Here is a 27,812-nt window from a genome sequence, read left to right on the forward strand (position 1 = left end):
GCCTTACAATGCCAACCAGTTTTACATGGATCTTCCCACTCAGGTTTAAGAAAAACAAGAGTACTTTTTTATTTTGTTTTTAGCACATAGTAGACATTGATAACAAGTGTCCCACTTACACAACACCTGCAGTCGATGAGTGAAGCACTAACTTGTTCTTTTTCGCATAATGGATGCAAGTATCATTTGTGGAGCTTTTTATATTCTACACACAAATTATTCTAAAAAGCACTCTGTTGTAGATACCAACCTCATGGAAGTGTTAACCTTAGATATATTTTTAGTTAAGTGTTGGTAGAACCTTAGCTTTTAGTTTTCAATCTTTTGTAAGTTAAATGGCTTATACCTCTTCAAATCTTGAAGTAAGTTATCTCGTGCCCCTTGTAATGAGATGAGAGAGAGGAAAAGAGAGAATGTAGAGCTTTGGCTATGGAGAAATCTGCTTTTGTCTCTTTTCTATGTTCAATTCCCTGATTCCTTACTGCATACTGAAAGGGTATTGCATCATGTGTCAATTCTGTATTGAATTATGGAAGTGCTTTGTTTGGTAATTCTATGCAATTCCTCAACCTTTAATGCCTCAATAACACTTGGCAATCGTGCTGATTGTGGAGAGAAATTTTGCTCAAGCCAACATGGGCAATGGGATTTAGTTGGGGTATATGGTAGTTGAAACTAAAGATTTCTTGATAGTTTTCTCCAATTGGTAGTCAGAGCAAGAGGAGCAGGAAGAATACAATCGTATTTTCCTTCAAGACCATTTTTTGACACTACCTGGTGATTTAAAACTTCAAATCGCTTCCAAGGTGTTTTAGTATTACAGGGAACTGTTACTTCCATTTGGTTTATTAAACGGTCCAATCAGTTTAACTAAGTATTCCAATAGTAAGTGACTCAAAATTTTCTTGAAAATTACAAGTGGAAGGAGATATGTATGAGTGATTCAGAGGATCCACCACCAAAAATCTCCTATGTCACCAGGTTTTAGAGAGGAAGATGGGATTCATGGTTGGAATTGCAACTTTAAAGAATAGGTAGTCATACAGGGGAAGAGATTCTTGAAGTAGGAGTAGTTATATGTTTGCAACCAATTCTTGAAGGGATAGTATCTGAGAGTCCAGCAGCACAAGTGGAGATCAACAACAGGAAGCAAGGGAAACTTCTTCACCTTGTCCAATAGGGCAGAGAAGAAAACCAACTCCTAAAAGGGTCATCCAGTTGGTTGGTATTCGGGCTGTCCATTAGTTTCTGAGGGCGAGGAGGCAACTGCAATCTTCTACACCACCACCTTTACCATTGTTAAATTTTATTCCTTTGGGAGTTCCACAAATTCAACAAGTATCCATTATGGCACACCAACCACTTAACCCTAAAGTAGGGCTAGGAAAATTCTGTGGGAAAGAATCTCAAGATGCTGACAGTCATGTGAGACAGTTTGAGACGAGATGGTTTGCTAGTGGGTATGATGTACTTTATAATGATGCTATCAAGAAGGAGCATTTTGCAGCAACATTGCAGGGAAAATCCATGTCCTGGTTCATGCAATATGGTACTGCTACATTCCCTGATTATGATAATTTGAAAATTAGATTTTTTCCAAATTCAGGGTAGAGAAAACACCTGAAGATGTTTTGAAGAAAATTAAGAAAAATAAAAAGATTTGCTCGTAGAGGATTATGCCCAACAGTTTAGAAACTTGATGAGAACAGGTTGCAGGCCAATCAAAGACCCTCTCGAGGGCAATTGGGTGAATACTTTTGTAGAGGTTTGAGGAAGCAGTTGAAAAGTGCAATAGCGGGTCATGCTCCTCTTACCCAGCCTCAAGATTTTGGAAATATAGTGGATGCAGCCATGAGAGTTGAGAGAAGATATGGGACTAGTGAACAAAATAAAAGTAAGAAGCAGAAATCCAAGCAGGAATTAGACTCAGAGGAAGAAGGTTCAGATTCAGATGATGATGAAGAAACAAATTCAGATTCTAATCAAGAGACAAATTCTGAGGATGAGGAAGAGGAGACATGGAGTGCCAAGATGAAGAATAAGGAAGCCAAAAAGAAAGGATCAAAGCCAAAGAAACAAAAAAGAAAAGGCAAAGCCAAGAATGGTAAGTCTGAAGCTAAGGAGCCAAATAATATCAGTAAACAAATTTTGGACAAATTGAAGGAGACACGGACACAATCATTTTCCCAGTCCTGCAAAATCACCATTTTGTTAGGTATGTCAAAGACCTGGACATGATTATGATAATTGCTACTATAACCCTAACTTTAGGGAAAGAAGACAAACACATATTTTGACCAAAATGGAATCAGGTGCAAATGTGGTGGCACCACAACCCTTTAGGGGTAGATTTCAGATTTTCAATCAACCAAGCCCATTTCAACAAGGGAATTGGCAAAATGTGCCAAGATTTTAGCAATCAAATAATACAATGCAACCATGTACTTATTGTGGTACGATGGGGCATAGGCAAGGACCTTCTCATGAGCTTTGGTGTAAGCATAGGAATCAGAGAGGGATTCCAATTCTGAACTAAAATGATTCTCCAAATGCAGGCACTAGTTCTTGTAATGATGGAATAATGAAACAACCACCTCAAGTAAATGCAGTCTTTTTGGAAGAAATTGATACTTCAGTAGAAAAGCAGGGCAATCAACAAGCAAAAACTGCCTGCAAATAGTTTACTGAGGAAAGAGGGTACAAATTCACAAACTCATACAATAATTCTTTACATTCTTCTCAGTGTGATTATTCTCAATGTATTGAAATTGAAGAAGTGCTGGAGAAACCATTGGAAGCATAGAGTTTGGTTATTACTAGGTCCAAAGGGAAGTTGCCACCACAGGAAACAGAACATGGGAAAGATTCTAAGGATCCTATTAATTGGAAAGCTCAAGGTAAAATCCAACGAGGAGTTTTAAAGGAAGTCCAATCCAATCAAAGAACTAAAGATCCAATAGATTTTTGGCCAACAGGTTCAATGCAAAAAATATGGGAAAATTTGACAGTAAACAATCCAATTCTGAAGAGTTACAACATCACCTAAAACCAGATAGTTCAGTACAGTCTCCTGCTAAGGCGCTATCAGATGATATTTTTGAAGCATTGATGGATGCCCCTATGTCAATGAAGGTGGGACAACTATTGAAACTCGTTCATGACTTTAGTCAAGTATTCCTCAGGAAACTGACAAATCAAATTAAAGAAAAGAACTTGCAATAGAAGGAGGAAATGAGTCACATTCATCTGGCACATATTGATTCTGGAGATGTAGCACCAGTAGATTGGACTACAAGGTTCCAATAATCAATATTTCAATTGGAAAAGTGTGTTTTTAGATGTGTTGGTGGATGGAGGATCAGGAGTAAACATCCTTCTTGAATCAGTTTGTAAGAAACTGAAATTAATTAAATGGTAACCTGCACCTTTTCAAGTGAAGATGGCAGACTAGAGAAGAGTACAACCTTTGGTAATTCTAAGGAATCAGACTATCAGTGTTGCAGGATTAATCTTTGTTGTTAATTTTGTGATTAAACGATTGGAGGAAACAACATATTCCTATCCAATGATCTTGGGAAGACCATGGTTAAGAGCAGCCAAATTTAAACAACTTTGGGGTGCAGACACCATTGTTATTAAACAAGGCAAGAAGAAGGTCCGAATGCACATGATTCCTAGGAAAACTATCCCACATGGTTTTAGACCCTTGTATGTAGAAGGCATCAACATGGGAGAAACTATTGAAGAAGATGAGGAAGAAGAATTCCTTCAAAAGAATGAGACAATCATTCCTATTTTTGAAGTAGATGTGCAAAAGATTGCAGATGCAGTTCATAATCAGGTACAGTCACCTGACATAAAATTGACAGATAACAGAAATGTTTCAGGTAACACAATCATTACTAAAAATTTGCAAGAGGAGCAGGAAATAGTAGAAGAAATAAAGCATGCAGAGAGAATGTTTGATGAGAAAATGTCAAAGAGTTCAAGGGTCAGAGAAGATGATTTGGAAGGTCTGAATTTGGGGGAGGAAAAAGAGCCCAAATTTGTCAAGGTGTCCATTGAATTGGACTTGAATTTTAAGAGGTCATTGTGAAAACTTTATTGCAGGAGCTTAAAGATGTTTTTTCCTGGTCTTATACTGCCATGAAGGGAGAAAATCCAGCAGTATGTCGGCATAAAATCAATTTAAAAATAGATGCAGTACCAGTCAAGTAGTAAAGATATAGGATGAATCCTAATTATGCCAAACAGGTGAAGGAGGAAATAGATAAGCTTTTGGAAGTGGGTTTCATTTATCCAGTATATAAAGTAACTTGGTTGTCACCCATTGTGGTGGTTCCAAAGAAAAATGGTAAAATCAGAGTCTGTGTGGACTATAGAAAACTCAATTCTGCTACAATCACTGATCCATTTCCACTACCTTACTATGACACAATGCTAGATGCAGTTGCTGGAAAGGAAATGTATAGATTCTGGATGGTTTTAGTGGCTATAATTAGGCCAATATGGATTTGGAGGACGGAGACAAAACTGTATTTATCATAGAATGGGGTCTGTATGCTTCCATAGTAATGAACTTTGGATTGAAGAATGCACCACCAACATTTTAGAAATGGGTCATGGAAGTTTTTGATCCTTACTTGAATACATTCATGAAGGTTTTTTTGGATGATTTTAGTGTTTCAAGAAACAAAGATGAAAATTTGTTTCATTTGAAGTTATGTTTTGGGAAATGCAGGGTGGCTAGAATGTCACTCAACCCTGCAAAGTGTGCATTTGCAGTAAAAAGGGGCCTTTTGTTGGGTCACAAAATTAGTCAAGAGGGCATTGCAATTGATCCCGAAAAGGTGGAAACTATTTTGAAGGCACATTCTCCCAAAAATGTCAAGCAAGTATTATTGGATAGGTTAAATGGAATACAAGGTTTTTGAGATGCCTAGCTCATGTATGTCTACCCCCAAAAAGAATGTTAGATATTGTTTGGAAGGAGGAGCAAGAAAGGGATTTTAATTTATTGAAGAAAATGCTAGTAATTCTCCCCATCTTAATTCCTGCCAATTGGAAACAACCATTCCATCTGTTTGTGGATGCTTCTCATTCAGCCATCGGTGCAGTTTTCATGCAGGAAGCTGAAAAAGGTTGGTTTAAACCAATCTACTAAGCAAATAGGGTGTTGTCCTCTACAGAAAGAAATTATTCAGTGAACTGAAATGGAATGTATAGGGATAAATTTTGGACTTCAAAAATTCTGGCATTATTTGTTAGCCAATCAGGTAACCATTCATGTGGATCATCAAGCATTGGTGTATTTGGTAAACAAGCCACATTTGTCAGGAAGACTGGCTAGATGGGTTCTATTGATGCAGGAATTTGGCTATTTAGTAATTTACAAACCAGGTCAGCAGGAGCAAGTTATTGTAGATTATTTGAATAGTTTTGTACACTAAAGAATCTCTACGCAATCTCTTGGACCCTCTCACCTACTCTCCTATCTCCACACCTCCATTTCCATTTGTCCAATCCACTCTTTTTTCCATTGTTACACACTTCCATTTCCTCCCTTCCAAAGAGAGATCGTTCATCCTCTCCTCCTCTCAATCTTTTCCCAACCTTGTCCCTTTTTCCTTTTACCCAAAATTCATAAACCTATCCTTGTAGGCTGCCCCATTTGTTCCTACAAGGGTTATATCTTAGAAAATGCCTCAAAGTGGCTTCGTGTGCAACTCTTCCCCATACTCTCAGCTAAAAAACAACACCTCAAGGATTCTCATTCCCTTATCTTAGACTTAGCCTTCATCCCCTTCTCCTCCCATGTTACTCTCTTTATCTTTGACGTTCAAAAGTTGGATTTTAAGGTAGTAGCACACAAGGAATGGCTCAAGAGGATTGGTCTCCTTCAGTATGCTATGTTGCCCTGGAAGCATTGGAGGAATAATGATTCTCTTATGACCTTGTTAAGCCATGTTCAAGACACTAAGGGTAATATATTTGGCAGTTTTTGGTTAAGCCCAGAGTTAATCTCTAAAGTGTTTTAGTTACATTTGGAGGAAGATAACTTTATTGGGAGGGTTTCAGATGCTATGATGGAATCAGAGTTTGGACAAGCTCAAGGTGACAAATGGTACTACCCAATGAGAAAATTGTAGAATCCTTTCAGATTTTATCAAATCAAGTGGTATTTGGGAAAGGTATGTGTTTTGGTCAAACTTGAATATATTTCTAAGGAAAATTATGCTCTTCTTCATGCTACTGATGGTGGAAGAAAGATAGGTTGGGACAACCTACTCTTTCAAAGGATTAGTTCAAAAGTGTTTTAGAAGAAAAAGAGAAAGGATAGATCCACAAAGATTGGAGATTTTATCATTGCACTACAGGTTCATGCAAAGCATGACAACTTTGGGGGGAACAACCTTAAGTGCTATAGAATATGGAGGTTTGTCCAACAAAGGTTCTTTTGGTTATGAAGGCCAGGTTGAGACCAGCAAGGATACAGACATGGGCAGTATTCATGATGAGAGCAGAAGGAAAAAGATGAGGGATCCTCAGAGCCAAAACAGGGAGCCATAAAAAACTGAGCAGGATGAAGAAGACATGTGAAAAGCTTGGGGAATCCGTTTAATACTGATCTAGACACTTTAATGGGGACCCCAAAACCCATTACAGATGTTGAAGCAGGTAATTTTTTCTCTCCTTAGCCATCCTTGAACTTGAAGAGGAAGAAAATGGATAGTCCTACCACAAAAGCCAAATAGGATTTGGGGGAAGGAGTATTGCTTAGTAAATTTGGAGATCAAGTTACTATTTCAGAAGTTTATAAGGCTCTTGACCTTGTTAGAAACATTGCCTCACAGAGACAACTGAACAGTTCAGTCTGGCAAAGAGAAAAGTATCAATTAGAAAATCAGATTGTCCAACTTCAGACTGTTTCCATCAGAATTGAGGGAGATGCCAAGTTGATTTCAGATTAAGAGGGCATAATTCTTAAATTGAAGGAGGAGTCACTGCTAACAATGTTGTTGAGTTTTATAGGTCTCAGTTACACAAAAGGGAAAGAACATCAGAAATCATTCAGTCATGGAAGGAACAATGGCTATCAACTTTAGATACCCAATTGGAGGTATTGAAAAATGATCACTCTAAGTTACAACTTGATAATAGTGTGCTTTTGAGCAGGGTACATGCTTGCCAGGAACTAGAAGCAAGCCTGAGGAAAATGTTTGATGAAGATTTAGATTTGGATGGGTGGTATTTACTGCCACATGATGTTGAAGTACTGAAGATTGAGGTCAAAAAACAGGGAGAGCAGGTGTGGTTGGAATTAAAAAGGAGAATGGTTTCTCTAGCTAATATTCCATACCAAATTTTTTCCAAGGAGGAAAAAACTAGTGAATATAAGCTTCTTCAAAAGGATTATGAGGACCTAAAAAAGGAGTATGTGTTTCCGAAATAGAAAACTGAACAGGAGAAACTCCATCAGGTAGCTAAGCTACACATGGCCTTGAGGGAACAAAGGATTTCCATACTCTTATAGATGCAACAGAGACACATGAGGCTATGAATCTGGATGTACCAACAACTGTTACTGAGCAGGTTATTGATCGAACCTGAAGGATTTGGAGGCAAGTGCAGGTGCTCTAAAAGAGGTTGTTCAATATATTTTGGTCCAGGAAGATGTAATTGGGAAGTTTCCAGGTTTTCAGCAAGAGGAAACCTTGAAAAGCACTGAGGAGGGGGTTGCAATAACCAACTAGGATGAACTCGGACCTGCAACATTGGCACATCACATCAGTTTCCTTGGGGGAGCCTGTGAAGGAGTTACCAAGGGATTTTGATATTTAGTTTTATTAGAATAGTGTTTTTTAACACTAATGGGATGGGGGGTGTCTTATTGGTATAATATTATGTATTTGTAATCCTTGGATTCCAAGCACTAAACTTTGCATATTGTTATCTAGTAAGCACTCAATTTTCTTTTTGGAACAAGGGAGTAATGGGTGTCAAGTCAAATGTTTTTTGAGCTAAATTTTTTTTGCCACCGGGCTGTTCCAGGTGTTAACCTTAGATATATTTTCAATTAGGTGTTGGCAGAACCTTAGCTTTTAGTTTTCAGTCTTTTGTAAGTTAAATGGCCTATACCTCTTCAATTCTAGAAGTAAGTTATCTCGCACCCCTTGTAACTAGATTAGAGAGAGGAAAAGAGAGAATGAAGAGATTTGGCTATGGAGAACTCTGTTTCTGTCTCTTTTCTATGTTCAATTCCTGTTATGTTCCCTGATTCCTTACTACAAACTGAAAGGGTATTGAATCACGTGTCAATTCTGTATTGAAGTACTAAAATGCTTTGTGTGGTAATTTTATGCAATTCCTCAACCCCTAATGCCTCAATAACAGGAACTATCTCTTTTTGAAGCATCTATGCTTTGTACTTGTGTTAAGTTGACGTCCTTAGCTCCATTCATTGAAACCTACCTACACACGCACACGCACACGCACACGCACACACACAGACATGCACACACATGCACACATGCAGACATGCACACAAGCACGCACGCGTGCGCGCACACACAAACACTCACAAATGAATTCATATAATGTTATATTAACATCTTTCAAAGTCCCAAATGACCTCAAAAAGAGAGAGAGAGAGAGAGAGAGAGAGAGAGAGAGAGAGAGAGAGAGAGAGAGAGAGAGAGAGAGAGAGAGAGAGAGAGAGAGAGAGAGAGAGAGAGAGAGAGAGAGAGAGAGAGAGAGAGAGAGAGAGAGAGAGAATTTGAATTATGTCAACATTTCCCTCACTTGCTGCCAATTCCCCGTCTCTCTCACATAACATACTCTGTACGGTTTACAATGTTAAGAAATTTAAGCCATTGCCTATGGTCAGGAAGTTTGTCCGCTTTAATTTGAAACTATTGCGGTGATAATTTAATGATAAGGGAGCCATACATAATAGCTCGTAGATGGGGTGCGGCCATGCGCAAGAGAGAAGCACAAAGTGGTCAGTAGGTGGAGCGCTGCTGTGAACCCTGAGATGGAGTGGTAGTTGGGGAACTTAGGCCTTGGAATTTGACACACAGGTAGTTTTAAACATCACAGGTCCTAGGTTCCACACAAAAGCTGAACTCCTTGGGGCATAGCCAAGGAAGGTGGATTTGAAATGGAGCATCAGGTCAGTAGAGGGAGTCGACATGAGGAGGAGAATAGATCTAGGCACCTTATGAGAAATGTCAATGAGGCAACATAGGCTGAACTCGTGGACAATGGTCTCTAGATAAATGGGCTACATAGATAGTGCAACAGGTCAAGGTGACCATGTGCATACATGTGGTAGTGATAAGGTTAGCTGCGACGACAAGGACCACAATGACAATATCTTGCTATAAGGAGGCAAGGATCTACTAAAGCTAGGGAACATTTTGAAGCATGGACACTTGAGACGTGACCATCATCCTTTGGTCTTTGACTCCCAGTTCTTATTTGTGGGATAGCTAGTGACTGTGAAGACTGCATGGTGAGATCAATGCGTAGCTCAACAAAAAATGAGTTTTCAAGCATAGGGGAGTGGTTGGCAGAGATGCTAAGTGCATAAGTCATAGAACAAGTAGTGCACAAACCTATAGCAGCCATAACAATCACACAAGTTGCAAAACAATGCTCTTTCTCTCTATCTTTGTCTAACCACAATTTGAAGCAATCCTTGAAGCCCTTTCGACTATTATTTTTGTGCAATGGGTTTAGGTTAGCTTGCTCAATTACTCCTTTTACTTCACCAATATCGTCCAAGCTATGCCAAAAGACACATGCAAGTTTTGTGCCCACCCTAAAAATCTCTGTACCTCTTTTGTAAGATGACAATCCCTTTTTAAGTTGAATAAGACATTCTCATGTGCAAAGTGTTGAGAGAGAGAGAGAGAGAGAGAGAGAGAGAGAGAGAGAGAGAGAGAGAGAGAGAGAGAGAGAGAGAGAGAGAGAGAGAGAGAGAGAGAGAGAGAGAGAGAGAGAGAGAGAGAGAGAGAGATTTTATGAAAGAATGCTCTCTCCACAGGCTCTCTCCTTTGACTCTATTAATAGGTAGTGCAATGCACAACTTAAGGAGAGTTTTCGGAAGAGGGTTAGGAGCCATCAAGGTGGCAATGGACAACATCGGAGCAAGAGGTAGAGAAAGCAAGGCAAGGCTGCACTATAGCGGAGGCAACCGACTGGCAATAGGAGAATAAAATTGGAGGGAGGTAGAGGCCATTTGGTAAGCGCTTGCATAGTAGCAGTTTAAATGTGGAATCTCTCTTTCTCTCTCTCTTTCTGTTTCTCTCTCTCTCTCTCTCTCTCTCTCTCAATGAGCATAGCGACATTAAGGTGACACCCTTACCCTATAGGCTCTAAGCCTATGAAAACTTCAAGCTTGTTGTTCATCTTGCTATCATTTTATAGAAGAAAAGGCTACATTTTTGCAATTTGACTACGAATGTGAAGTAGTACTTAGGCAAGAATTTGGTGCAAGTGTGGAGGTACAAGAGGTGAACAATGTGACATTATGGCTTGAGGAGGTGGGTGCCTAAGCAAGTGGCTATGCCCGGCGTCTTTACCCCAAGTTGGCCAGAGTGGACTAACATGATTGGAAATTACTTTATGCTAGTGGGTGTCACTGTCCATGGTGGTTTATTTCTTTACAAGGTGGAGAGGTCAAACGGTAGTGGTAGTTGGAGAATCTTATTGCACATGCTTTTTTCTAGACACCGAGTGCTAGCACAACCATGTGGATTATGACGTGTGAGATGATATCATCACTTATCCAAGCAAGAAGAATCTTATCTCGCTGACATAATTACTTATGTCATAACCCACACAGTTGTGATAGCACTCACAGTGTCTAGAAAAAAGTGTTTGCGATAAGATTCTCCACCTACCACTCTTTATTCTCCACCTCTAGATTTAGCTTTTACTTTCCCACTTGCCAGATTACTGATGAAACTACCATCAAAGAAAGGTTTAGTCTTTTTGACTTTCTTTATCTTCATTTTATTAGCCAAGGTTGGAATTACGATTCTTTCTGATATTGGTGGATTGGATGCTTTTACTTTCTTTTTCAAAATTGATATTTCAGATCGGCCATTCTTGCTGGGGTATAGGCGCCTGTGCCTTGCCTGGCCGCCCAGAGTCTGGGCGCCCACTGACTTGTATACCTTATACATAGCATAAGTGTATAGGGGGCTACTCAGTGATTGAGTCTCCCCACCCATATCTGTGTGTCGTGTGCTCTTCTCCTTCCTCTTCTCTCCTGCACAGTTCCTTCAATTGGTATCAGAGCCAAGTTCAGTGCATTTTTGCGTAATTGCGCGCACGCGCACTTTTCAGGCAGATTCTGGATCCGGAGCTTGGAAATTCACACTCGGCGTTCCGGGAGCATTTTCATCGGGTGACCTGCAGGTGACCTGCTGTTCTATCCCCCTTTCAAAGCTGTTTATGCCCTCAGAATTTCGTTCTGAGCACTACATCAGAAGATAGGTTTCAGCCAAGAAACCCGTCTTGCGTAGATTGGCAAGCAGGAGGTGGATTGGTTTGATTTGCTCGATTGTGAGCGTTTGCAGGTGTTACAAGATCGGGTTTGACTCCCAGCTATAGCTTGAGTCTAGTACTCCCACATGTGTTGTCAGTTGCAGTTGAGTGGTTCTTCTGCAGTGTTGTGGCTTGCATACATGGTCTTTGAGCGGGTAATGCTCTATGCATGCTTATGTGGTGAGCAGTAGATCTTGTGAGCAAGTGTAGAGGTTTGTTGTGGATAATATGTATGGTCACTTGTGGTACTCTTTGTGAGCATTTGTTGCACACAGGTTTGCAGAGCTTATGCATGTATGTTGAGTGCAGTTTGATGCGCATTGATTGCTCATTGTATTGAGCTTGCAAGACAATGGTTATTTTGTGTTGATAGCCATTGTGCGTCGAAACTCTAGCAAAATTTTCCTAGGAGTTTTATGCGCATAAGTTGATGCAATCCAGGTTGTGATTGCGATTGCACTCAATGATTACGTCCGATGTTCTTTGCAGGTGGAAGATTAGTGCATGTATGCATCGATACCGCACAGTGTGGGCTTGGTGATTAGCTCACGGTTTGACAGGCGTACAGTTATCTTGGCACACTCATAGGAGTGAATATTGTGATGTATGCTTGTGTGGCTACGAGCTAGATAGCCGGATTCGAGCACTAATGGCTTGAGGTTTTTCAGTAGGTTTCAGCTCAGGTTTACAAGTTTACAGGCAGGTTTGACGGCTTATTTGGGCGCTGAATTTTCAGCCATTGTTTCCTCTTTGCAGGTTTCCATGTATGGCTAAGTTGTAGGCTGATTTGGGACACGTTTGTGACTTGTTTATGCAGTTGTTTAAGAGCTGAATTTTGGGGCTGATTTGCAGCCATATTTCACAGCCATACAAAAGCTTGGTTTAATCTACACGAGCCTCGTACACTTGGCATTTGGGATTTGCATCATTGCCATTTGTGGAGCACAGTGTGGTTACACTAATGCGAGAGATTTTATGCGTGGATTCGCATGAGCATTGTAGGTGCTGGCGAGCTCTTTTTTTGAGAGCATTTTCTCGTTGCAGGTTGCTTCTAATTAGAGTGAGCAACTTTGAGAGCATAGATGGTGAACTTAATTGGTAGTAGCAACTTAATCATAACACTTAATTAACTAGGCATGAGAAATACCTTTGCGAGAGAGAGAGAGAGAGAGAGAGAGAGAGAGAGAGAGATTTTAGAAAATATGACAACAGTTGAGGACCGGATTTATGTGGAGCCAGTCCCCCCTCCAAAAGGCATTTGTATTATAGATTCTCTCATTAAGAGAGACTTGGTACAATACAATCTTTGTGTTCCTTGAAACCTCTTTGGCAGTATGGAGATGGAAGCTTCATACACCAAGATTTTGCATAATATCAACAATCAATCTTAGCTTGAAAACAATCAAGAACTCGTGAACATCATTAGTCTTTGTGTTCCCTAAATCATTTGAGTGCATGAGGATGTATACTTTTATGCATCAACTTGTGCCTAAAGCAACAATTAATATACCTTGTAATACAATTAATCTACTTGCATTAAGTAACTAATCTACTTGCAATAAACCATTAGACTTCTTGCATAAGCATAACATGCACTTTGTGGAAAGCATTTACTATCCCAAGCCTCAGTCCCAAGACCTCAAACACCTTCGAAGGTGGAGAGAGCTAGAAGGGAATGAGGGTAGGGAAGAGGAAGAAGAAGTATTCCATAGAAGAAAAATAATTCCTCACTTATCATCACTCTTCTTGCTTAGCATACATAATGGCATAGTAATAAAGATGGAGAAGATGGAAAGCTTAAGCATTGAAGCATAGCTCTTGGTTGGATTTGCATTCCATAGCCAAGAGTGTTGGTGTAGGCTCTCAACTTCTCAAGGAGCTTGGAGAAGGAGATGGAGCTCTTGCACCTTGCCTAGCACACAATGAGAGTGTTTGTGAGTGTGTGTGGGTGAGTATACCCCCTAAGCAACCCCCTAGCTTGCTTGGGTCGACCCCCCCTTGTAGCTCATGCTTGAAGCTCATTGGACCCCTCCAGGCCTAGCCAATCATAAGCAGGAGGCATTACAAGCAGCAAGGGTAGCCTTGAGACAAGTGTCCCCCCTTCCCCTTTGAGAGAGAGAGAGGGCTAGATAAATGCAAAATCAATTAATTAAATCTCCTAACTTATCATTGGACCCCTTGGGTAGCCAACCAAAAGGCTTTAGGCACACAATGAGGGCAACATGAGGAGGAACTTGACAAGTGTCCCTTTTGCTTTCTTTGTACCATGCATGCCTTGTGTGAGTGTGTGGGTGTTCTCTCTCATCCCCCTCATGTAGGGCTCGCCCCCTCCTTGTAGGGATTGAATCTTTGACTTTTTGACACCTCAACCCCTCATGCATAGGCCCAATTCCCACCACAAGCTTGGCCCTTAAGCACTTTAAGCTTGGGTTGGGTTCTCACCTCAAGTGCAACCCTAACATCTCAAGCATGTCAAGCACCTCAAGCATATCAATCATTAAGCACCTCAAGCATCTCAAGCACCTCAATCATCAAGCACCTCAAGCACCTTAGTCATCAAGCATGACAAGCAGGACAAACACCTCGAGTTGGGTCGGGTTCTCGCGCCTCAAGCTCAGCCCTAGCTTACCTAAGGTCAAAGGACTTTTACACATATTATTGGAGGTCTTCAATGAAGCTAACCCTAAGGTCTTATGCTCCATTGGTTAGCCTTGATCTTTGATAGACCATCTCTCATTTGGGCCCCTTTACCAATGGCGCCGTGTTGAGATAGATCTAAAAGCACATGTCTATATCTTAACCCTTGTTCCCGTTTATTCTCCCACATTAAGTGATCAATTTAATATCAGAAAATCATTTGGGTTGGTTAGATATTAGTTTTTATGACAAGGACAATGACTCATGAGAGACGGCGTTCTCGTTCATGTCGACACTTGAGATGTTGGCATTGTGGTCACACAGGGAACATTAGACGGCGATGCTTTCATCATATGAGACAGCACAGGAGACAGGCTACTCTCAAGGATGCAGTAGATGCTATAGGCTCCGTTGACTTGACAGTTGTAGGATCAGATACAATGTTTGAGTACCCTAGTGACAGTGAGGTCACATTTGCTTCCTGTATTACTCCTGATTTTTTGACGTCTGAGGATAGTGCACTTCTTTTGCAGTGGGTGCTAGACAGGGACACTATGTTTCATGTCACTCCGTATCGTGACTGGTTCAGTAGCTATTATAGCAGAGTGCATGGTAGTGTGCAGTTGGTAGATGGGTCACTGCATGAGATTGTTGGTTCAGAAGATGTGAAACTATCATTACCGAGTGGTGCATTGTACGTGCTCAGAGATGTGAATCATGTGCCAGATTTGACGATGATTTTGATCTCCGTTGGTCAGCTCAGGGATAGTGGATGTCGGGTATCGCTGCTTGAGCAATCTTTTGCGTTGCATTTGGGTTCGCTAGTGATTGTGAGAGGTGCTAGAGTTGGCACATGGTACCCATTGCACGTAGTACTAGTGCGAGATGGTCGAGTCTCAATCTTGTTACAGCCATGCAGAGAGGGAGAGACCCGGAGAGTCTCTTTCGCTCATGGGTTGCAAGGTGCTTTGCATGGAGTGTAGAGTAGTGAGCTCGTTGTGCACACAGTTGGGGCACGACTTGAGCAGTCACACAGAGAGGTGACAGATTTAGACATGCATGCTTTGCTAGTGACTGAGCAAAGCAGAGAGTCAGTTGTGCGAGATACTTCTATGCAGGATAGACAGGTAGAGCGGTCTTGCTCTAGTGAGTCACGACACGAGGACGTTGTGCAAGAGTCTATGCATAAGGAGTTAGAGCATGAGAGCTCTAGTGAGTCACAGCAGATTGAGTGGTTATGTTTGCAATGGATGATTGCAGAGGAGGCTGAGATGTCAGCGATTATGCAGTCATTCCTTTCTATGCTCCACAGTGAGCATGGGGATATAGTTGTGCAGGATATGTCTTCCAACAGACACCTAGAGTAGCTAGTTTGCTCTGAGGTTGCACGACAGGTTGATGCGTCTTTTGTAGACAGTCAAGAGATGAATGTGGCTGACACGCCTTGTCAGTCAGAGATGCCTATTTCCAGGGATATATATGTTGATGCATGCTCCGTAGAGCTAGCAGGGCCCGCTAGCATTGCATCGGCATTCGGTGGTCTCATGTATGAGATGCTAATCTTGAGACTGGATATCGCAGCTGTAGTGGGAGCATTTGCAGTTGGGGTTGTCAGTCGTTTGTTGACTGATGATGGCATAGTGCAGGAGGGAGATATGCAGGTATTGCGTACATACTTGCAGTACGTGTGTGGTACGTCTGGTGGTGTATGGACTTACATGGGAGCAGGACAGTTGAATGCACACGATCACATCCAGCCAGTGGGCATTGGTTGAGAGCGATTTTCTCTCACCTTTTGTAGTCTTTAGACTAGGTTCCCTTGCTTAAAGGCACAGTCGCTTTAAGTGGGAGGTTGTTGGGGTATAGGCGCCTGTGCCTTGTCCGGCTGCCCACTGACTTGTATACCTTATACATAGCATAAGTGTATAGGGGGCTGCTCATTGATTGAGTCTCCCCACCCATATCTGTGTGTCGTGTGCTCTTCTCCTTCCTCTTCTCTCCTGCATAGTTCCTTCAATTCTTACCCGATTTTGCAGTTGTTGAAGAAGAACTGAAAGGATAGTCTTTGGATTCGGAATTGGAATTTAAAGAATCTTCTATTGAGAAAGAGACTTCGCTGCTTGAAGAGTCTTCTGTTGAGGAAGATGCTTCACTGCTTGAAGAGTCTCCTATTAAGGAAGAGGTTTCACTTTCAAACTTTGTCATGCTGAATTTGAAGTTTGAGATTTCATCAAAAGTATTTGTTTCTAAAGCAGATTCTTTTCTTTCCATATGTAATGGGAGTTGTACTTCTTGATCTATTTATGAACCATAATGTTCATCACTAATATTATTGCTAATTAAACAATGAGAGAGAATATAAATAGGAATTAATTCATGTTGAAGGCCATTGTACAATGATTCTTCTTAAAAGTAGTTGATCCGAGCCTATCACAAATTTTTCGTGTACTATATTTTGTTGGTTTTCCCTGCTTCTATAGGTTTACAATAAAAGAAAGAGTGAGAACAACCTCTTGGAAAAATTCAAAAAATGACTTGATGGGAATTTTTCCTTGACTAGTTCACAGGAGGTGAAAGGTAGAACCTAGTGGTAAAGGGAAGGGAAAATATGTAAATGTGAAAAGAAAAGATATGATGTGATTCAAGGGTCATGAGGGGCTCATATCATCATGGCTTTGGAGCCATATGATGATTCAAACAGATGGGACCCAGGTGGAAGACTTGGTGAAGGAAGGAAACAAACACATGATTTTGCTAGATTTTTAAAAAATATGTCCACTCCAATCCAAGAAAAGTTGTCTTCATCAAAGTTGTAGATTATGAGATGGAGATTCTGACCATATTTTTTTAAATAATTTTTGCAGCTACGGTCTAGGAGATATGGCAAAAATGGTGGATGCCAATTTTTTCAATTGTGGTGGAGACCACCCCCTCTACCTTTACACACACACACCCTTCCTTTTCCACATTGAGTCCTTCTCTAAAAATCAGCCATTAGTCTCCTCACCCTCACCCTCCCCTCCTTCCTCCTCTCTCTCAAGCTCATAAAACCATCACAAATCCCTCTTCTAATCACCTCTCAAATCATGCTTAATCTTGTTGTAATTCATAAGTTTTCATTCAACCCCTTTCTATTATTACTAGATATGCATTGATTTTATGTAGATTCTTTACATTTTAAAATAAGGAAGCTCTTGGACTCAAGCTATGGAGGAAGGAGTGAAGACAACACAAGTGATGATGGAGCCAATTTGTTGCAAATTGGTCAACAAATCACTTGGAAGGAGCTTCTTCATTGGTGGAATGTCCGTAATCAAGCTTCATTTGTACAAATTGCACTTGGATCTTAACCTCACTCCTAATCACTCTCTTGTCTATATAAAGAGCCCCCCCCCTTTGTAATTTCAAGTCTCCCTCAGCCTCATTGAGTCTTTGTATCACTCATCATGAGCCCATAAAGCTCATTCATTCACTCTATTCTTTGCACATTCTAGAGTGCAAAATGTTTTATGCTAGTAACCTCCCCTCCTCTTACTTATGTTAATTAAGGGAGATCTTTTATGTGTGTGTGAGAGTGCTTGATGTGATTTTGGCTAAATCTTGAGTTGTTGTTTAGTAATCTACATGCTATTTGTGTTGGGAGTGCTTGAAGTTATCCATTCCTTGTACACACATTAAGGTTATTGCTTTATTCATAGTGATAGCTCTCTCTCTCTCTCTCTCTCTCTCTCTCTCTCTCTCTCTCTCTCTCTCTCTCTCTCTTTGCGTAGGGGTCCTAGTCCACGCTTCCAAGACTAGGTGGTGCCCTCATCTCATTTTCCTTGTGGCATAATGGAGTTTGTTTTGGTGTAGAGGCCGCCATTCCAAATTTCCTTCGTCATAAATTGGTGCCCACACTGAGGAGTTCTCAAGCAACGCTCTGCCAATCCTATGAAGGAAGGTCCATCAAATTCTCCAAGATTTCCACTATGGTCTTCCCTAGAAGCTCAAGAGAAGAAGCGTCTTTATCGACAAACGGCACGTATGCGGGTAAAGAGAGTTAACTACATACACCCTTCTTTGCTTCAAGGAAAATCTTGTAGTCATCATATCCCTAGGTCAAAGCATTGTGTTGAGTGCTTCGTGGCTAGTGTGAAGACACTTCCTTTGAACAAGTTTAACAGGTATTAACAAGTTAATAAGTTTGTGGAGGGGGAGCTACACAACAATGGTGTGCGGTATTGGCAAGAGGCTACATATGGTGATGCACTCCAACTACTACTAGAAAGAACGCTCAAGGTGGTTGAGAAGGTAGCAATTGAACCCTATGAACTCTACAAAGCTGAAGATGATCACACCAAAGCTAGGCTAATCTCACTGGTGAGCAAATTCTTCGCATGTCTCAAATGGTGGGATCCAAGAGAGCTGAACTTCAATGAAGTGCTTCATGGAAGTTTGTAGTTAATGCACAAATGAATAATCCCATTTTCTACAACTTTCAATCAGTTCAGAATATTAGGGTGAATGTGCGTATTGATAGAAAGATTTTTTTCCAACAAAGATTGGTCTTCTATTTTGGAGCTGAGAGGTTGAGAGAGATATTGTTGTCCCTTGACCCTATAATATTTCCTATTTTTAGGTATAATGTATCTTTTGATGTTCACATATTCATCTTGCTTTAAGCATACTCCATGAATCATAGGGATTTATATGGACCTATCCAACCTCTTGCTAGACAAACTGTGCATATAATAGCTAGCACAAAGCTTAGGTTCCAAAACATCATAAGGAACTTACTAGGCCCTCGTAGTCTAGCTGAGATTAATGCATCTATCAATCCATTTATTCTACCCTTAATAAGATATGATTTGGGCCTAGACGTTTTCATCTTTGTGCTGTATTGAGAGGAAGGCAACCCATCCTATCATGGCTTTCCCTAATTTTTTTGGGCGTAGTGGGGAAAATGCTGGGGATTTTTTGGATAACTTGGAGATGGCTTTTCTTGTCTTTGGGAGGGACGACAAAGCATTGAAATTGATAGATTTTCCTTTGGTGCTCAAAGAAGAAGCTAGGGTATGATTCCAGGCTCTAGATCCAACCCAAAGAGCTGAATGAGAGGGATGGAAGGCGGCTTTCCTACGAAGATTTCAACGAGCCAATTCGGCAGAAGAACTATGGCAACGGCTTCTGGCCCTTCATCAAGTTGACCCTCATGGTTATGCAACCTATGAGGAAGGTTTTCTGAAATTTTGGGGGCAATGGTCAGACTCACTAAACCCTAGTGAGCGAGCTCCCAATTGCCTCCAAAAGGATCGATTTATCTCAGGTTTGTACCCCTTGCTAAGGGAGAAGGTAAAGAGCAAATTTCCAAATACTTTTGAAGATGCCTTAAGAATTGCTAGGGAAAAGAATCAAAAGATTCTCTATCAAGCCCAAGCTCGCCAGCTAGCTTTGGGAGGCAATATCACAACTATGGAAGCTTCTCACGTACCTCCAAATGTGCCTAATGCACCAGGCCTCAATAGAGGTCAACAAGAAGATATGCTCCAACAAATAAACAATTTCACAAACCAGCTAGAGGGTTTGAGAGTAAATCTTGTGCAGGGTGCAAGAAGGCCTATTGAGAGGAATGGTGGGAATCAGCCACCAATGCGATGTCAAGCAAGGTAAATGTTGTGTTACAATTGTGGGGAAAATGGCCACAGCATGTATAATTGCCCTCATCCCAGAAGATATGACTACCCTGTCAGAGGTCCTCGACAACAAGTAAGTCCTCCCCGTGCTAGAGCTCAAGCACAAGAGCAACCACAACCTCAAATTTTGCAGCTACCTCGTGCTCAAGCTCAAGCCCCTGCTACTCAACCAAATGTGAGCATCATAAGGATGGAGGAGGTCGTTAAGGGCAGAAGCAACCAGGAAGAAATAGCTAAAGGGAAGATGAAGATAGATGAAGTGGCTACAATGCCTATCAAGCGTGTGCGTGTCCAAGATGAAGTAAGTAAAGAAACAAGCAAGGATGCAAGCAATGAAGTAAGTACATCTCGGGCAACTAAAGATGAAGCCAAGAAGAGAAAGACCCGTACTAGGTCTCAAATTGACATCTCTGATTTCCCTATGGGATCTGGGACACAACCTTATGAGTTGACAGCGGATGTGAGTTCTCAAGGACCAAAGATTACTTGGCCACAACTACTTCATATCTCCCCAAAGTTGTGATGACAGTGGTCAAAAATAGTGAGCACGAGGGCAAAGCAAAGTATGCTAGTAAGTGTAATCAAAGCCTATGGTCTCAAGGATATAGTGCCTTTGGTGGAGGCTCAAATCAAGGGACAATGGATTCCAAAAACTTACATTGATAGTGGAGCAGAGGTTTGTGTCATGACAGAAAAGCTAATGCATCAATTGGGTTTAGAGGTAATGGAATCATCAAACTTTAGGGCAAAAATGGCCAATAATGTCTCTGTCACTTGTGTGGGTGTAGTGAAAGCTTTGAGAGTTTCTGTTTTTGGAATCACTATAGAGGTTGATGCTTATGTGATTCCAGTGAAGGGAGAAGGATACCCTCTTATTTTAGGACGACCTTGGCTCATGGGTATAGGAGCTAGGCAAGATTGGGCAACAGGAGATTTGGAGTTGAGGCCTCGTGTGGGTGGCCATAGTCGGAAGGTGGTTTATAACTTGAAGAATGGGCGACAAGAGAACCTTGAACTAGAGACGTCCAGCTGATGAGTGGAGCTCAAGTGGATGCTCCTCATCCATGGACGAGGAAGAGAGTTCAAGTGAAGAGACTGATAGCACTGTCAAAGTCATGGGCGTCACCATAAAGGAAACTACCTCATCAGAAGACAACCCAAGGATCCAAATGGAGAATGTGTGGGATGCCAACCTAGAGAAGATGTTATCCAAGGATATAAAGGAAGAAGAAAGGGAGGGTTATGTAAATGTTCTCAAGAAGCATGCATCATTGTTTATTTCTGATTACACTCACATTACAGGTGTCACTGTAGTGAAGCATCATATCCATCTAAAAGAAGGGAGCAAGCCAGTAGTACAAAAACTAAGAAGATTAGGAGTTCTGCAACAAAATGCACTATTGTCCGAGGTGAAGAGACTCTTAGAAGCAGGATTCATATACCCAGTAGAAGATTCAGAATGGTTCTCCCCAGTAGTGGTGAGGCCAAAGAAGAATGGTAAATGGCGAGTGTGCATGGATTACAAGCCACTAAATGCTGCAACAAAGAGGGACCACTTCCCTCTCCCATTTCAAGATGAGATTCTAAATGAAGTAGCAGGCCACGAGCGATACACAGTGTGTGATGGCTACTCCGGCTACTTTCAAATACGCATTGCAAAGGAGGACCAGAAAAAGACTACTTTCATCACACCATGGGGCTTTTTTGCATTTCGAGTCATGCCTTTTGGTCTCACCAACGCTCCAGCCACCTTTCAACGATTCATGAATATAGTCTTCCAACCTTACTTCGGTAAGTCCATAAGGGTTTTCATAGATGACTTTTGTATTTACAGCTCCAAAAGTATGCATCTCGACAAGATTGATGAAGGATTTACTCATTTAGCTAAGGTGGGTGGACAACTAAACAAGGACAAATGTCACATTGGGGAAAGCAAGGTTACACTATTGGGGCATGTATTGTCCATTGATGGAATCGAGGTAGATCCTGAAAAGATAGAAACATTGCTAAATCTACCTTCCCCAACTTCCATCAAACAATTAATCTCTTTCTTGCAAAAGCTAAGATATTTGAGTAGATTCATACACTTACTCTCCCAAGTGATATTTCCTCTACAACAGCTGACTCGTCAAGAGACGCTTGTTTGGAGTGAATAAAGTGATGGGCATTTTAGAGAGATAAAAAAAATGTTAGGGTCACTCCCTGTAATCCTCCAACCTTGTTGGGAAGAAACATTATTTGTAAACCCTAGTGTGGGAGAAGAGGCCATTGGTGCTGCCCTCCTACAAAAAGATCCAAAAACATCCTTTATGAGGCCTGTGTATTTTGCTAGCCACCTCATGGAAAACACAGAGAAGGCCTACACCCTGATGGAACAACTAGTGTTAGCCCTCATGTTTGCGGTAACCAAATTTCGGCCATACTTGCTGCCAAAGAGGTTTGTAATTATCACTGTGGAGGATATGTTTCCCTATGCACTACAACATATGGAAATCTCTGACAAAATAGCAAAGTGGGTGGTGTGACTTCAAGAGTTTGATTATACAATATAGGTTGAAAGAACAACTCGAGAATGCTTAGCCGACATTTTAACAAACAAATGCTATGAAAAAGTTTTCCATTTTAAGAGAAAGGAACTTCCACCACCTCCAGCTCTAGAGGCTTTGGTCAATGCTTATAGCCTCTACTTTGATGGAGCATACAAGAGAACCAAGGATAAGGCAGTTGCAGGCATCGTGGTCTTATCTCCATTGGGAGAGAGGATCCATGGTGACGGGATCACTCTAGAAGATGTCCACTCCAACAATGAAGCAGAATATCAAGCTCTAATTCATGGCCTTTGTTGGTGCCTGGATAATTCAATTGAGAGATTAAATGCTTTTGGTGACTCCATGCTTTTGGTAAGGCAAATCCAAGGTACATGGGCTTGCAAAAATGCTAGTCTCTCTACTAAAATGAGAGAAGCCAAAGATCTTATGAGGAGATTTAGGGAGGCACAAGTACATAGTGTGCCAAGAGACTAGAACAAGGATGCAGACCACCTAGCATCATCGAAGTTAAATGAGTCAATAGTGGGAGTAGTGGCCATCAAACTTCCACTTCAGCAAGGCAAGGAGGACTTAGAAGATATTATGCACATTTTGGAGCAAGGAGAGGCTCCTAAACACTTGAATGCAGGGGAAAGGCGATGGTTAGCTAGGAAGGCTACCAGGTATCGCATAGTAAATGATAATTTGTATTGTCTTGGTAAGGATGGTGTGCCTAGGAGAGTGCCTTTGAAGAGTGAAATTGAAGAGATTTTAAAAGCTTGTCAGGATGATGTGTGTGGAGGACACTTTGCACACGACATCACTAGTAGAAAGGTTCTACAAGCTGGGTTTACTTGGCCAAGTCTTCATCGTGATGTCAAATACTGGTGTCAAACATGTGATGAATGTCAAAAAGCAGGACCACGACGGCTCATAGCTGAACCTCAAAACCCAATAAAGGTATATGGGCCCTTTGAGAAGTGGGGAATTGATGCCATAGGGCCTCTACCACGCACTCAGTCAGGTAAAGAGTACATCGTTATGGGAGTAGACTACATGACTAGATGGGCTGAGGCTATGCCAACCAATAGAATTACTGCTAAGGGTGTGAGTCAGTTCATCTTTGACCACATCTGTTGCCGGTTTGGCACCCCTGTTGAAATACTATCTGATAGAGGACCAGGGTTTAGAGCAGACTTGGTAGGAGAACTTATGCAGAAGCTAAATATTCAACATCAACACTCTACTCCTTACTACCCTCAGTGCAATGGCTTGGTGGAAAAGGTAAATGGAATCATATGCAAAACTCTCACCAAACAGGTACATGCAAGGCGCCAAGATTGGGACAAACACCTGAATGGAGCTCTATGGGCCTATAGAGCCTCCTTCAAAACTGCATTAGGGTACACACCCTTTCATTTGGTTTATGGAAAGGAGGCGCTTTTGCCCATTGAAGTGAAGTTAACAAGTCTTCGAATATTGGGTAGCCAGGTAGGCTCTCAAAAGGAGAAAGTACATCAAAGGATCATGGATCTAGAGAGGCTGCAATTGGATCGTGAAGAAGACATCAACCACTACTCTCAAGAAGCAGAGAAGAGCAGAGAAAAGTTCAACAAAAAGCTAGCATCTAAAGACATCAAAAAGGGATCTCTAGTGCTTCGATATGACAATCGCTTCGACACTCGTAAGGATGGAAAGTTTCTTTTTCGATGGGAAGGCCCGTTCTTGGTCACCAAAAAGTTCAAAAATGGCTCTTACAGACTTCAAGACATTGATGGTAAAGTGCACAAGACCAGGACAAATGGATGGCGTCTAAAGCCTTATCACATTAGAATAAGGTCAGCCTAAGATCAAAGAGAGTAGGCTAGAGGCATAAATACCTCTAGCCAGGTTTGGGGGGGCTATGATCCGAGCCTATTAAAAATTTTTTGTGTACTATATTTTGTTGGTTTTCCCTGCTTCTAGAGGTTTACAATAAAAGAAAGAGTGAGAACAACCTCTTGGAAAAATTCAAAAAATGACTTGATGGGAATTTTTCCTTGACTAGTTCACAGGAGGTGAAAGGTAGAACCTAGTGGTAAAGGGAAGGGAAAATATGTAAATGTGAAAAGAAAAGATATGATGTGATTCAAGGGTCACGAGGGGCTCATATCATCATGGCTTTGGAGCCATATGATGATTCAAACAGATGGGACCCAGGTGGAAGACTTGGTGAAGGAAGGAAACAGACACATGATTTTGCTAGATTTTTAAAAAATATGTCCACTCCAATCCAAGAAAATTTGTCTTCATCAAAGTTGTAGATTATGAGATGGAGATTCTGACCATATTTTTTTAAATAATTTTTGCAGCTACGGTCTAGGAGATATGGCAAAAATGGTGGATGCCAATTTTTTCAATTGTGGTGGAGACCACCCCCTCTACCTTTACACACACACCCTTCCTTTTCCACATTGAGTCCTTCTCTAAAAATCAGCCATTAGTCTCCTCACCCTCACCCTCCCCTCCTTCCTCCTCTCTCTCAAGCTCATAAAACCATCACAAATTCCTCTTCTAATCACCTCTCAAGTCATGCTTAATCTTGTTGTACTTCATAAGTTTTCATTCAACCCCTTTCTATTATTACTAGATATGCATTGATTTTATGTAGATTCTTTACATTTTAAAATAAGGAAGCTCTTGGACTCAAGCTATGGAGGAAGGAGTGAAGACAACACAAGTGATGATGGAGCCAATTCGTTGCAAATTGGTCAACAAATCACTTGAAAGGAGCTTCTTCATTGGTGGAATGTCCCTAATCAAGCTTCATTTGTACAAATTGCACTTGGATCTTAACCTCACTCCTAATCACTCTCTTGCCTATATAAAGAGCCCCCCCCCTTTGTAATTTCAAGTCTCCCTCAGCCTCATTGAGTCTTTGTATCACACATCATGAGCCCATAAAGCTCATTAATTCACTCTATTCTTTGCACATTATAGAGTGCAAATTGTTTTATGCTAGTAACCTCCCCTCCTCTTACTTATGTTAATTAAGAGAGATCTTTTATGTGTGTGTGAGAGTGCTTGATGTGATTTTGGCTAAATCTTGAGTTGTTGTTTAGTAATCTACATGTTATTTGTGTTGGGAGTGCTTGAAGTTATCCATTCCTTGTATACACATTGAGGTTAATGCTTCATTCATAGTGATAGCTCTCTCTCTCTCTCTCTCTCTCTCTCTCTCTCTCTATCTCTCTCTCTCTCTCTCTCTCTCTCTCTCTCTTTGCGTAGCGGTCCTAGTCCACTCTTCCAAGACTAGGTGGTGCCCTCATCTCATTTCCCTTGTGGCGCAATGGAGTTTGTTTTGGTGTAGAGGCCGCTATTGCAAATTTCCTTCGTCAGTAGTCAAGTTGTTGACTATTTCCATTGTAGCATTGGAAACATCCTTTGATTCGTGCCCTAGTTTCTGCATTTGTCATATCCCATCTTGGCTCTTTTGAGTCTTCTTCCCATTGTTTTGATTTATACACCTGATGGAATTTTGGAGGGGGTTTTGCGTGTGTTGTCAATAAGATTGTTGCGGTTTTTGTGACAATGAGAAATAGTATATAAATCTCTCCTCATTGTGAGTCTATATATATATATATATATATATATATATATATATATATATATATATATATATATATATGTATGTATGTGTGTGTGTGTGTGATTCCTATGTCTCTCTATCTTATGTCTCTTCTTCTCTTCTTTCTCTCTCTCTCTCTCTCTCTCTCTCTCTCTCTCTCTCTCTAGCTTGCCTAGCAAACTTGCTCATCTAATGAAATCAAAGACTATTACCCAATCAACTAGAAACTCAAAATTTTGAGGGAGTCATTCAAGAGAGAAGACAAGAATCATAAAAACTGCTAGAATGAAGGGTTCATGCATTCAAATATGAGTGAATGCAAAAGGCAAGGCTATAGAATCTATACGTTGTCTCAACCTAACCGGGGGTGGGGGGTTTTCTCGACCTGGTATGTGGGCATCCCACCTTGGTATGCCTCTGAGCATGACGAGTGGGAGGTGGGGTGCCCAACCAAGGACAGATACTGAGACAAGAGGTGGCATGTGGGGGCTTGCCCCATTGACAATAGAGGAAGGTGGGTAGCATGGGTTGCTCCATGTGGGTGGCCCTCATTCCCTTTATATGGTTTTCATAAATGTTTAATCCCCTTTGAGGGATGTGTCCTATGGGAAGAGAAGGGGAGAGTTTTTTTGAAAGTTGGTGTCAATACCATACCTACATTGAATTATGATAATTGTAAATTTTTATTTTATTTTATTTTACCATACTCACAATTGTGAGTTGAGAGAATTTATATTAACTCGATAAGAATAGAAATGCCCTCAAGCACTACATGTGCCTTGAGGAGGCTAGGGTTCCATAAGAGACTTGCACAATGTTAGCAGCAAGCTAACATGAACACCTTTTTTTGGAGTTCTCTTTATAAAACATTTATTATTTTGATGAATCGGGAATATTGTAACTCCTACTTTCTCGGATAAACTATGTAATTAATGAGACGGGGCTACAAGCTTGCAGATTGTATCAGCTAGTCATTTCCTAGCTTTGATAGAACTCCAGATTATGAGTTTTGACCACCCGAAAACCTTGGCTAAGGTATAAAAGCCAATTTTTGTAAGTTTTTTATAAGTTTTTGGATAAGAAATACACAGCATGTGCTAACGGCGCTCACTTCTCTCCTTCTCATGCTTCCTACTCCCTCTCCGGTTGTCACATTACGATTGTGTTTGTTGCATTGCAACCATAGGTAAGAGCTCTACGCATTGACGTAAGCCATTCATAGTATTTCGTAGCTTTTGGTGTCGCCGACCCACGGCCTAATTTCATCATAACTAGGAATTTACACAAATAAAAAACTAAGCATAAGTGGTGTGTTGGGGCATCATTGCTAAGCATTTAGATGCATTCTGGGTCGAAAACGACTAGGTCAAAAATTCATTATTGTTAATAATTGTGATTTTAAAACTTGACCTAAAGTGGGGTTTGAGACCATAAGCATGTGTGCTTAGGTCTTATAAACTTGTCCTAGAAGTTTCGTTACGTTTGGATATCATTTGATGCTGTAACGGATGTGATTTGCTCGTCGATGAGCGATTGGCTTTTGGTGATTTCAGTCACTTGAATGTAGCTTGAGTTAGATGCGAGTTGTTAGTTGTTTTTCGAGAGATTGACAACCTCTTGTAGCCTCTATACACTAGTCGAGTCAGCTTCGTCCCATGGTTTGACAAATTAATCGTGGTTCTCGCTATATTGCAATAAGATAGGATGGTGAGGTTAGACATGCGTCCCACATTTGGCGCCGCTACCGGGGACCGAAGAGACCTAAACTAGGAAAAAACATGAGCGTCTTGTGTAGTTGTCCTTTAACTTCCT

This window comes from Adiantum capillus-veneris, chromosome 3 (assembly GCF_014529385.1).
Source record: "Adiantum capillus-veneris isolate H3 chromosome 3, ASM1452938v2, whole genome shotgun sequence".
In the NCBI taxonomy this organism is placed as follows: domain Eukaryota; kingdom Viridiplantae; phylum Streptophyta; class Polypodiopsida; order Polypodiales; family Pteridaceae; genus Adiantum; species Adiantum capillus-veneris.